The sequence below is a fragment of the Periophthalmus magnuspinnatus genome, chromosome 15, assembly GCF_009829125.3.
Source record: "Periophthalmus magnuspinnatus isolate fPerMag1 chromosome 15, fPerMag1.2.pri, whole genome shotgun sequence".
Taxonomy (NCBI): domain Eukaryota; kingdom Metazoa; phylum Chordata; class Actinopteri; order Gobiiformes; family Gobiidae; genus Periophthalmus; species Periophthalmus magnuspinnatus.
Genome location: NC_047140.1, coordinates 1,431,198 through 1,444,685, shown reverse-complemented (window position 1 = coordinate 1,444,685; position 13,488 = coordinate 1,431,198). Strand labels below are relative to the sequence as shown.

General features: G+C 37.5%; 1 protein-coding gene across 3 annotated transcripts in view; it reads right to left on the bottom strand.

Annotated features, from left to right (window-relative positions):
* The window catches only part of chrm3a (cholinergic receptor, muscarinic 3a), a 96,849-nt gene that overhangs the window by 13,676 nt on the left and 69,685 nt on the right, over window positions 1–13,488 (bottom strand). For 2 of the 3 annotated variants that reach the window (XM_033979729.2, XM_055227261.1), the window contains exon 3: window positions 11,080–11,280. The exons of the other annotated variant lie outside the window; for it this stretch is intronic. The gene's annotated coding sequence lies outside the window, so the exon portion shown is untranslated. The remainder of the gene's footprint in view (window positions 1–11,079; window positions 11,281–13,488) is intronic. 3 annotated transcript variants of the gene reach the window in all.

Below are 13,488 nucleotides of genomic sequence, written 5' to 3'. Positions count from 1 at the left end.
AAAGGTACGCTATATAACTTTTCTAGTGGGGAGTTTGTCACAGGCTTGTCTCCGTGGAGATGCTATCGTTTTGTCTGAAATGTTCCACAGTATGTCATTAAACTGATCTATCTTGCAATTATTCAAGTGTTTTTTTGCTAAAGAAAAATACTTTAAAGTCATGTATTCTTACTATGAGCGGGGTCTCCTCTCCACATATGACCTGATATATATGAGCTCTTTCCTGGTTCACCTTCTACCTCTCAAACAGATCCCACTACTCTGTCGTCCGCCTCCTCATCCACACCCTCTCACAGATCATAACGCTCCCATCCCGCAACGACTCCACTGGCACTCCACCCAACAGTGCATCGACTTCAACATCCCCCTGATCACCTCCAAAGCCCTCTATAACCAGACCCCTCCACACCTCACTGACCTCCCCCAGCCCCACCGTCCCTCCAGCTCCTTCCAATCAGCTGATTTAAACCCCTCGCTCCCACAGTCAAATCAAAGTGCAGTACCTTGTGGGACCGAGCCTAACCCTGTGGAACCCTCTCCCCCTTCACATCTGAAACTCCCTCACTGAAAACCTTAAAAAAAACCAAAAAAAAAACAGCTCAAAACTCACACTTTCCTCACAGACTATAACCCCCACAAATTGCTGCTAACTTGCTACTTTTTATTGTTTGTTCTGTTTTTGTTTTGTTATGCAATGTTATGTCTATTGTAAAGCATTTTTGAGTTGCTGCACTACATAAAATCAATGTATTATTATTATTATTATTATTATTATTATTATTATTAAAATATAGGCAGAAGGGTGCCTGAATACACGTGTACACAAATACTTAAATCTGTCCATAATATCCAGATTTAAAGATAAAATATGTTTTTTATCCAAGTATATTGCCAGAGGCTGCCAGACCCTCTCAAAAATGTATCTCAAATAAAATGGAGGAAAAATATGCATCTGCAGTATACAAGCTGTAAAATATTTGTATGTCAATTTGAAGTTTTCTTTCTCATACTGTGAAGAAAACATAGTCTGACATTGCGTTATACAGCCACGTTTGCAGCGATGTCCAAAGTGTTGAAGTAAACAGCCCTCAGGTGAAATAAAGAGTTTTGTGTTGATATGGCAGTGACCGGAGCAGGGCCTGGAGGATCTCACACACATCCTCACCTCTGTGGTAGGTCGTTCTGACAGGAGCAGTAACAAGCTGCTGCTGGGACTCTTTAGATATGGCACTCTCTCTCACTTAGACGAGTCTGTGTAGTGTACGTGTGTGTGAAGGGCTCAGGCAGGTAGAGGAATATACAGGCAAAATACAGACACGTTTAAGAATATGTCAACACAGACACTTTGAGCTGAACTGAAGTTAACCTATTAGTGAGTTCCTCTAGGAATTTACACTCATGGGAGGTCAGAGGTGCCAGAAGTACTTCAATTGTGTAGTCAAAATATTGTACTCAAGTAACAGTATAGGAACACAAAGGAAATAGCATGAGATAAAGTGGATACATACATTTGGCAGCCATGTTCTTTTATTTATTATTCATTATTATTATCAAGAAAGGACTAACTAGGCTTTCTTATAATTTACAGTAGTAATAATAATGAAAAAGAGAGGAACAACTGCTGTTTCAGGTTTCCATGAGTAACAACTAAGCAATTGCATTTTTATACTTTAACACTTATTACACTAATGTGAATGGTCGCAATTAGGAAATTGTAAAGACTGCAATTATGTAATTCCTTTGCAAAGAACAAAATATCCTGTGTCTTATTATCTAAAAAACTAACCATGTAATTTAGACGTCTTTAATCTTAGAATCCAGCTATTAAAGCAGCCCTATTATGCAAAATAGAGTTTTTAACCCTACTATAGTTGTTTTCCCCCGGTATCTGAGTGATTCATGCATGTTTGGGCAATCTTTAACTGCTTATTTTCAAGACGCCATATTGACAACTTACTATTTACTTCATTCTCCAATTTTATTTTCTTGCGACTTAAGCTGTGCAAATGATAACATAATGACCCACGTGTGTCATAGATTAGAGCTATGTAGCTTCTTTAAAACATAAATCGCAAATGTAATTGTACTTGTAGTGTTTATCAGAAAAAAATGCCATTAGATATGTTTTTCCAAAGTCATTCAGCACTACAGTACAAATGTGTATTCAGTGTAAATTGAACTTGTGCAGAGAAGCCTACTGCTGCCAAACTATTGTTATTATTACTAATGGTATTAGTAATGGTTGTAAATCAACACATTTACATGCATTGCCTTTACTCCTTTTCCTTGTTTTTATTCTATTGTATTTTATGTCCTACAGGTTGACATTTTACACCTGTCCCGGGACTATGAAATGAATGGGAATGATGAAAAATAGCCCTCAGGCTCTAATTCTGGCATATTTACATGCAAATGTTTATTAATGTGCATTGTCCCTGAAGTAAATAAAATAAATAAATAAATAAAATTTACTACTACCACTGGGTTGTTATTGCTTATTATGTTATTACAACTAAAGCTATAGTACATCAGCTATTGCTAATATTGTAACACATGAATTGACTTGAGCAATGTACACTTGAGCATGTACATATATACTTGTCCCCAGTTCATTCCAGAGCACTGCCTAGAAAACATTTTAAAAACTCCGAAGGTTATGAAGTGAAATGACGTCACTTCTGGATGGCGTCTAGTGTAAACTTTATACTCCTTTTAAAACAAAACAAAATTCCAATCTGTGAATTTTGGATGCCGCTAGGAACAGCTCTTAAGTATTAAATTTAGCCTGGTGACAGCTCATTCCTAACAATCCCCGCTAACCAAACTATGAAATTCCACGCTCTCGGGAACAACGCCATTCCGTGCAAGGCCGATTCCAGGTCCGGCCCTCTGATAGTACTCCACACAGACACTACACACATGTAAGTGATAGTCTATTGCAATCAATCCTTAAATGGAAGTGCAAACATCTGCCTATTGGAGGAGAGTCTATGTAAACATGCCAGAGCAGGAAGAAGGAGAGGGGTTTTTGAAGGGTGCATAGAGGGTAGGGAGGATATTGAAGGGTGCTTGGAACGCAGAAGGGGATGGAGGCGCTGACACTTGCCCGACATTGTCTTCCCAGAACGGGGTAGTGTGAGTGTTTATGAGAAGAAAGAGGCACGGAAGGGAGCGCTGCGGCCGTCCGGAATCCTGTTGTGTCACATGACAAAGAGCATGTCCGATGGAAGGCTGTGGGGTGTCACTGGCAGTAAATATAGATACACAGTGTAAAAATGTTCTCAGTGTTAAAGCTTGTAACTCACCACAGGAAAAGTTTGGAGATTTAGTTAAAGGACTTTATTCTTGTCAAGATAAATACTCTTGAGTTTGGTCAGCGTTTAATCTCTCTTTTCAGATGTGATTGACAGGTAGATTAGCCAGTAAGCGACACACGTGGCCTGTTCATATCTAAAACAAATATGGCTGCTAACAGGAAAAAAGAAAAAAAAAAAAAAACAGAGGAAAAAAAATGACAAGGGACTGAAAAACATTGTGGATGTCTGCAGAATAAATGCGCTACGAACGCTGTTAATCTGAGAGATGAAAAGTAAATGAAATCATCTGTGAGGTCCTTTGTTTCACATGTGTCACGAAAAAACTAATCTGATTACACGATCATGTTTGGTTGGGCTCGAAACATAACAAATGGTGTGGGGACTAGACTGATATCCATCTATATCAAAAATACACAGAGATATGATTCTAGATATACCAGGTGAGCTTTGTATGGTAAAAGCTGCTAAATGAGAGAAATATTGAGACTGCAACATATCGTCTATTCATTTTGCATAGCATTTTCTCACTAATACACTAATCACTAATACAGAAGCTACTGGCACATTGCTGTTAAGAATTCTGTAAAAACACCCCTACCTGGCACTATCCCAGATCATTGATTCTCTGTCATGGTGCATTTTCAGGAGTAAGAATAAGCAAACCTTAAGGAGAGATGAGAGAACTGTAAGGAAGTGACTCTATGACACTCTCGCGACAGTTGTTTCTGTATCAGGGTCTAATATCATAGTAGCACAAAGGACAAAGTGGGCGGGGGGTAAAAGTTCAAAGTAAAACATGTTCCTGACTCATGGTTTGAAATCAGGTACAGGCCGTTTAACTAAAACGCATGGTAATTCAAACTTAAAGATGTAACAGGAATTTTACATAATAAACAATTCTGGCCTGGGTGTGAGTTGTACTCCATTGTTGAGTGCAAACTTGAAAGTAAAAGGTACACTGTGTAACTTTTCTCTCTATGGAAATGTTATTTATTCCTGGAATCTTGCACTGTATGGCACTGAACATAGCATAACATCAACATGTAGAAAAGTAAGAGTCAGATCTGTGGTGAGGAGACCACACTCACAGTGACAATGCATAAAGAATACAGTTTGTATTATATTATTGATGTATTTTTTGAAATAAAAATACCAGTGATAGAAAAGTTAAATGGCATAGAGTGGAGATTTCAGCTAAAGCAATAGTGTCTTTATTGATAAACCCACCTCCATCACAAAAAAATAAAAAATAAAAATACATGTTGTTTCTTTAAGTTAGTCTGAAAACAGAAAATATAAATCTTTTTCCTAATCGTACCAGTAAAATAACTATCTCTAGTATACATTTCTCAGATAATAAGCCACATAGCCAAAATGTGTGTCAAATTTCACCTTGTCTGCCAGAGCTGTTTATTTTTGCTTAATGAATAACCTGTGGACACTGTGTGTGTCCTTGACTTACTGACTGAGTGTACTTTCTGCCAAGGTGCTTTTATCAGCAGTGAGTGACCTATTGACCTTTTTAAAGTAATGAATGTGCGTTTCCTATGATGCCATTGTGTGGTCGTGTGCTAATATATTTGCTCTATGTAATACGTATATAGATTTTGATATAAGTGAGGCATTAGTAAGGTTGGTGGTGGAGGTCAAATAGGTGTGTAGTGGGCTTGATACAAAACTTTTAGAACTGAAATGAACATCAGGATCTTTGTAATTTAAATTAAAGTACATATTTTCTGTCAGTGAAAATAAACGTAACTTTTTACAAAAACAACTATATCTACATCTACACTGCGGCATAGTTCTTATTTACAAGTTTCACCTCAGCTTCTTGCAGTTTGGGGTCAAGGGTGATTGGAGCTTTCCTGGGCAGCTTGAAACCGTAGCCAGGGTGCAGCCTGGATACTGGCCTGAAGTTTCAGATACACACAGTCTATGATCACATTCTCGTTCTTGTACAATAGGAGCTAAGAATAATAAATTCTTTACAGTAGAATGACATGCAGACAAATGTATTACGATAAGCAAAAGCAGAGAACAATAGAGTCCAGAGTTATGCCTCGTTGCTGCCTATGGCTCAACATAGTCTAATGGTGTGTTTTGCTTAAGCATTCTTACATGTATACTTACACAAGCCAGGCCCATATGGACACTTGTTTAAACAGCCGAACAAACTTGCTAGTGCTAACTCCTCTTGCACACTGTCCATGTCTCTTTTAGCAAACACTGGTCTGTGCCAAGACGTACACATTTTCAGAACGTGCTCCAAGCTTCATATTACATAATACCCCACTATGACAGTCCAAACACAACAATACTACACACCATAAGATAATCTCTCAGCTGGTCTGTCTCATCCACTCTAACAACCCTATCAGCCCCGCCCCTTCCCGTCGGACCGTCTGCCGCTAACATATTAACTGTCATCGTCAAGGGGTGTATCCGATTTCGGCCAATCAAATCAAGCCAAGTGATGTGACTGTACCTGGCACGGCTTTCCTGAAATAGGTTTTTCAAATTCGATTCTGAAAATTCGCAGGGGAAACGCTGGCGGTCTCATCTGTCTTTCTCGATATCAAAAGCCTATTTTGTGATTACCGCCGCGTATAAGGTTGACCTCGATGTGTAGATGGGCGCAGAGACATTTCAGATGGGAGTAGAAAAGATATGCTCTCACAATCACACGTCTAGTCAGTGGGTGGCACAAGAGGTTGGGTCCACGCTGCAACAGTAAGAGGAATGTGCTGATCAAATCTCAACACTAATCACAGCATTGTAATAGAAATCTATATATACCAGATAATATTTAATTTGGCAGAACAGTAACAGGCAATTACAAAAATATTAGTAAAGGTGCTTCAAATAACAGAGACAGTAAGATATATAATTGTGTAAATAAGCAGTGGTAATGGTTTAATAACCTGATAATTACTTGAGCAATGTTGAGAAATAACTAAAACATGTACTAAAAGAAAAGTCATTGGACGGTTTTGCAAAACTGCATGTGTTTTTAAAGGAAAAATAAAACATAAATGCATTATAGGCATTGCTATAAAACTTTTTTTTTAAGTCCCACGTTGCTTTTTTACATTATAATATGTGGCGACTCAATGTAAAGATAGAAAAGAAAGTCTTCAGAATACACCACTCTGATTGAACCATGTAACATAAAACATATTCTGTAACTAAATACAGTTATAGCGTAGTGATCCTGAGTAACAGGAGAAAATACACTTGTATTTACTATTGTGTATGCATTGTTATGTGCCAGATGGTTTTTGAGCATTCTATTAAAAAAATCTGGATGATATGATGAAAGTGTAATAATGTACAATTAAATTCAATAGACATATTTACCACTAATCAATATTTCCCTCTGTGTAGTAGACTGTATATTATGCCTGAAGCATTTATGTCAAAAACAAACTTCTGAAAACTTCCAAACATATTCTCAAACGAACTTGTTACAGTCCCAGTTTGGTGAAGGTCAGAAATGTGGTGTAAAAATGCACCTCTTTAGTCTATCATACCTGAAGTGAAATCAAAATATTACTTTTTATCCTTCAAAACACAAGTGATAGTAAATCTGCAGTATATGAACAAAAGGTTACTGTTTTGCAAAACAGGACGAGAGCTTGAGGAGTGATTCTGTGATGAATATTTCATGTCATTGCCAACACTGAATTTGTAATGAGCTATTCAGGGCTGAGGGTTCCTTTGTCAGAGTTGGCTTCAGGTACTCAATCAATCTGGTCTCTTCTGTATGCCATATTTAATTTATAAGACTCCATATATGCATATGGTTAATAATAAAACTCACACTACACTGTTTGCCACACATCTGGAGAGAGGTTTACTGTAACCAAATACTGCTGATCAAAACATACTCATTAATATGTATTACATGAAAATATAATGCCTATACATATTTTTTGCATCCTGCTAGACTCCATTCTTACTGTGAGTGTGTGTCGCCTCCACAGATCTCACCTGTAACTTGGCCTAGTAGCATCACTTTCTTGTCTCCATGAAGATAGATAACTCTAACACCATACTGTGGAACATAGGCAAAGCAATAACATCTAACCCTGGTTGACTGTTTGCCAGAAAAGTTACATAGTGCAGCTTTAAATACTAAACATTCCACTATTGATTTAACATTTTCTGTTTTTCTGTTATATGTTCCCAGTTATATAGTATTATTTTTGCAGTAACAGTACTCCAACTTCCCTATTCGTTATCACCGGTGTCTTCTACAGTTTTGTTTTGTTTTGTTTTTTTCTTTTGTTTACACCTCAGCAGTTGACTCTTCCACCCACAAATGGCCACAGAGCATGTCACTGCACTTCCAACACAAGGCAAGAAGAGGCAACAAGTTGTCAAATCCTATCCCCAGTCGTAAAATGATTGTGAAGGATAAATATACCGTGTTTTCTCCCAGATGTGTTAAGACCCTATTGGCAAAAAACAGGTCCAGGACTGATAGGCTCTACTCCAAGACAAGCTAGGAGACAGAATTTATCGTCTTCAATTATACTTTTAGTGGGTGTTTGCTAGCTAATGAACCTTGAATGCTAATGGTGGCAGGCGGGTGATGGATTGGCCGCGCTGACAATTGGCTCGGGTGCTGCAGTTGTTGTTGTTATTAGTGTATTGGTAAACACCAAAGGGGAGAGAGAGACGAGGGTCTTTACACAGTCGGCTGATTTACAAGGCACCCATCACAATGAGGAGAGGGCGTGATCGGAGATAAAGAGAGAAACACTCCGGTGAAAGTGCAAAGAAATCTGGGTAATCTAAGCGGTAACAGGATTTTGATTTCGAGTTGATGGAAAACAGGGTAGTACTCATAATATCTGTAGTTAGTGGAGTAGTGACAGTGGTCAAAGTACAGTAGTTATGGTAGAGAAAGTTAAATTGTTTTAGCAGTAATAGTAGTAGTGGTAATAATAAGTATACAATAACCGTAGGCTCCAGTTTGAGTGGGAATCAGTCCTATGGCCTTTGGGTTGATGAAAGAAGTTTTATTAGTTTGTACTTGTTATTGTTTTGCAGTGATAAAATGTAGTTGTAACAGTGGTAAAGTATTTAGTAGAAAAGCTGATGGAAAACAATTAATAGTAATAGTAATAATATTAGTAGCAGATGTACTGTATTTTCTGGAGTATAAGTCGCACCAGCAAAAAATTCATAATAATGAAGAAAAAAACATATATTTCATATATAAATCACATCTGAGTATAAGTCCCACCCCCGGCCAAACTATGAAAAAAAAGTGCAACTTATTGTCCAGAAACTATGGTAGTACCATATTATTATTAGCTGTGGTGGTCACAGCTAGTAGTAGTTAGAAGTTGTTTATCAGAAGTCGAAGTAGTAGTAACATTAGACAAAGAAATTGCTGTCCTTTGGAATAGTCCAACGAGAAATAGTACCACAAGCAGTTTTGACAGCACTAACAGTAAAAGAATACCATACTATATTAGGCTGCAGCACATGAGACATACAGTGGAATTAGTGTCACAGTGTGTGGCTGACATGCAAATGGACTGCTGTCTGCGTAACAAACGTGCTAGCATCTGCTGAGGGATGAGCTATGGCGGCTAATCGTCCCCATCCGCCACACTGACACATACATTATGAGGATGGAAAGGGATGAGCTCCCAGGCAGTACACACAACTACTACACACTACTATTACACACGACTATAGTACAGAGCCATGTAGGGACTCACTGTGAACCAGGATAATACGAACGGCAGATATAAGGAGCAAGCACACTCAAATAATGTGGGTTGTTCTGTCATAAAAATCAATATGAGACCATAAAGAAATCATATTGGCCAATAACACTCTAGAAATAATGACAACTGCTATTATGTTTCAAGTATCAGGGCAGTAAAAAACTTAATATGATTTTAAGGTAGCAGAGTTTTAGAAACAGCACTTGTAATAGTTTTAGTACTTGTAGGATAATAAGCATTTATTTTTGTTTTTCACCTTGGGTAATTCCAGCAATGTATTTATTTGTGAGCACTGTAACAATTGTAATTCTCCATGAAGCATATGGGTCATTTTATCTATGAAAAAAAAAAAAAAATGTATAGCACTCAACAAATAATATGTTCAGTTCATATCAAGGTTTGAATTCCAATAATGATACTAATAGAAACTATTAATAAATTAACAACGTGACGTAATTTGAAGTATAGTTATAGTAGTAGTCATAGTAGAAGCAGTACAAGTACAGACAGTCACAATCTGTAAAATATATGATAAATGATGGTGTCGCTCATTTCTAATCAAGCTGAAGGACTTTTAAAAAGACATTATGTAAAACACAACTTATCAGAAGAGTACACCAATCATCCACATGCAGTTTCAAGTACTATATCAGCAACCTCCACAGTTGCATCAAAAACTCTTGGACTCCAATTTGTTATCATTTCTCCCACAGAGTAGATCTTAAGCAGCGGCTCTGCAAACCACTGTTGTTGACACGTGTCATTATGCGCACTAGGCCAATCACGGGCCTATTGTGCTCTAATAACCCTTGTAACCTGTTCAATGGGTTCAAACACTCGCTCCGTTTGGTGGTGTGTTCAAAACACCGCTCCTTTAATCTGACACACCATTTTTCACCCTGAGCCTGGTGTGAGCAGTTTGTTTCAAATCTCAACACTAAATGTGAGGTCTCAGTCTCACATACAGACCCAGACTGAAAGTACTAGAGGAGGGTGTTATATGGGCTACAAGGAAATATTAAAATAGTTGGTTTGATAACATGCAAAATGATCATATAAACTAAATTGTCAATGAGAAAGCTGTCAGAAAGCTCCTAGGAGAAAAAATAAGAAAATCCTCTGCTCCGGCCTCTGAGAGTTGTGAAAAGCACTTATAAACTCACTGCACTGATAGTAAGTCTAAAATCATTGCATTTTAAGAATCATAAGCAAAATGTATTTTCACAGCAGCCTCAAACATGGATAAATGAGATGTCCATCACAAATACTAAAAAAGTGAACAGAAAAACAATCTTTTCAGTGTTCGACAAGCCAGTTCTAGTTTTTTTATGGTTTATATAAAATATGCGATACAAAAACAGAAACAATGTATTTACAGGCAACTTCAACTGAACTCAGGTACTGACAAATGCCTCAGTGCTCTACTCTTAAAGAAGGATTGTAGATATATTATACTAGACTCTATAGACTCTGATCTCTACACTGCTGCCATATCGCTGGGTTAACAATAGGCCTGTCACATCACATGTGTTTTCCTGAACACGCCTCTTCTCCCATGCGACAGTTTCCTCATGTGGCCTAATAGTTTTATCTGCTGCATTGTAATGGGCACAAGATAAGCGTTATTGGGTATGAAAGAAGAAGAGAGACACAGGGATGTGGAGACAGCAGCTCTAAGTAGATACAGAAGAACTCCCTGTGGTATGGATTCAACTGATATTACAACATAACCCCCCTCTTTCTTTTCCAGGGTGACCTTATGTGGGAATTAAACTTTCACAGGGTTGTCACTCACCACAAACTGTCCTGCTGTACTGCTGTGTTCAAGTTACAACCTACCAGAGAAGCAATTTCATTTCCAAATAAAGCAAAGGTTTGTAGTGAATTATTACAGGTACGTTCAGTTACCAAACTCCAAAGACATAATACAAACCTGTGTGAGCTAAGGAGGGAGCTACATTCAAACTGAGAGTTAAATTGTATTATGGGCATGTTCAAATCATGTTAAAATTATTTACCTAGACAATTGTAGACGACTGCAATATCCAGCCACAAGGGATCACAAGCCACAGCCAGAGTGCTCTTTGTTCCGGTCTGAAGCTCACATAAACGAAGAGGGTGGGATCTGGGAGGGCATCTGACGCAACAAAATATGCTGAATGAAATTACTGCAAGATTAGGGGCTGATGTTTCGCTGTGGTGACCTCTCAAGCGAAAAGCTGAAAGAAAAGAAGGGATAATAGTATAGTTAATTGTTTTTGAAAATGGTGGTTATTAGCGATATGTAACACCACTGGGGTCTGCTAAACTGAAAGTTGTTAAAAAGAACAATAGATTGTACTGTATATAATAATAGACATTGTCACACCACCCACACAGAGAAACAATATTCTGTACAACAGTGCTCAAATCATAATGGAATTAATAAAATGGAAAATGTTTTCCTTTGAAGTTTTAATTTGTACTATTTTTAGGCTTTTGCTGTTAACGTTGCTGTTAGCCTGGTATTAAAAGCATCAAAAACACAACTATTTGCAACTACAACTATTTTTGCATTGATCCTAACATCCTAATTATTTACAGCAATGGACTTTATAAGCACATTAACAGATTTCAGAAACCAGAGTAAAGTTTTGCCATCATGTCACAACTAACAACTACAATGCTAACAGCACACCGAGGTTTCTTCTTAATTTGCGGCCATTTCACCCTAATAGGTTTTACGATATATCTGTACTGAGCAGATTTGTGTTTATTACATGAAAACAAATAGAATAATTTGATTTAGCCATTCACCCTTGCTTATTCCCACAAAATAATGAATATTTGACTGTTTAACCCTTTGTAACCCTTTATTGAAGTCTAAAACCTCATTCAATGCTATGTACATGTGACTATAAATGCTTGTCCACTATTGCCCAAAATAGTTAAAAACTCTTAATGTAACTGCCCAGCACAATTGTGAAGTAGTGAAATCTGCCCCGAGCTAAACCTCCCAAGTTCTAGAGATGGGCCTCAGTGGATTTACCACTTTTAGGTCTGGTTTCACAGAGAAAATAAAAAAATAAAAATATTTGAGCAGCCTGAGCAGGGAAGCCAAGGTCAAACCGTAAGGCAGCTGAGGTAAGAATCAGAACAAAATTTACATGTTACTAGAAAACTTTCCCCAACTCAATAAGCGAGTTAAACTCCTGTATGGTGCAGATCAATCACTGATATAGCCTTTAGCGGTCTATTTGTCACTGCAGAGTTGCCATAGTTCACTTCTGCATCCGGAACATGTCATAATGAAACATGTGTATTTGCTCTGTGTCATATTAGTCAATGTGATACAATGTGAACCTGCCCTTGCACTGTACAAGCGCTATTGGATTTTAAAGTTGCGTGGAGCTGCTGTAAACTTTCACAGCCTCACAGTGCTTCTCTGAGTCTGAAAAAAGAAAAAAAAAAAAACAACTTTCAAGTAATCATGATTAAAGATTGTTCTGTTACTGCACATGTGTCAAACTCAAGGCCCGGGGGCCAAATGCGGCCTACCATGTCATTTTATGTGGCCTGAGAGAAGGTAAATTATAGCTTGACTGTAATTTTAAAATAAGTCTATGCTGCTTTAATGTTTGCATTGACAATAAACTAATGAGATTTTCCCAAGTGACACTGAGAAATATTTTCAAATAATTATCCCAAATTGTTCAGGAAGAGGAAAATTGTCGGTGTGGAAGGCAGTTTCAAGAAAGGTGCTAAAGGTGAATACAAGTTTGTACTTTAAGGAGAAAATCTGTATGTTTTTTGTGTTATGAGGTGCGGTCGGTACAATCTACGTCAACATTTTGACACCAAACACAGAGCTAAGTATGCAAAAGTCTTCAAGAAAAACAACAAATTGTCCAATAATTAAAAGGCTAAAAAAGGCTGTTTTTGAAGCAGTGATGAAGGTGTGCTCTGACCAGATACACACAGTTATTTCACAAGTATTTACATTTATTTTAGATAACATTTGTTTACATTTAGCAATATTTATCCTGCCGCACAGTTACATCTGGTCCTTGATGGCAGCCATTTTACTGACATGGCCCTCGATGAAAATGAGTTTGACACCTCTGTGTTACTGTAAACAACGGCAACAAGTGGAAAGGATATTCAAACAACTCTTATTATACTGAATTGCTAATATATCACATTACAATTTAAAATCTGCATGAAAGAAACATTAACAACAAACATTATGATATTAACATAGAAATTAAAGGTGCATTATGTAGCTTTTCCGGTGGATAGTCAGCCAATTCCTTGTCTCCATGAAGATGTCACTGCTTTGCTTGGAATGTTCCACAGCATGGCATTCTTTATTTCTTCAGTTATATATTATTTAATTGCTTAAAAAAAAAAAAAAAAAAAAACCTTAATGCTCGCCTCTCCACAGATCC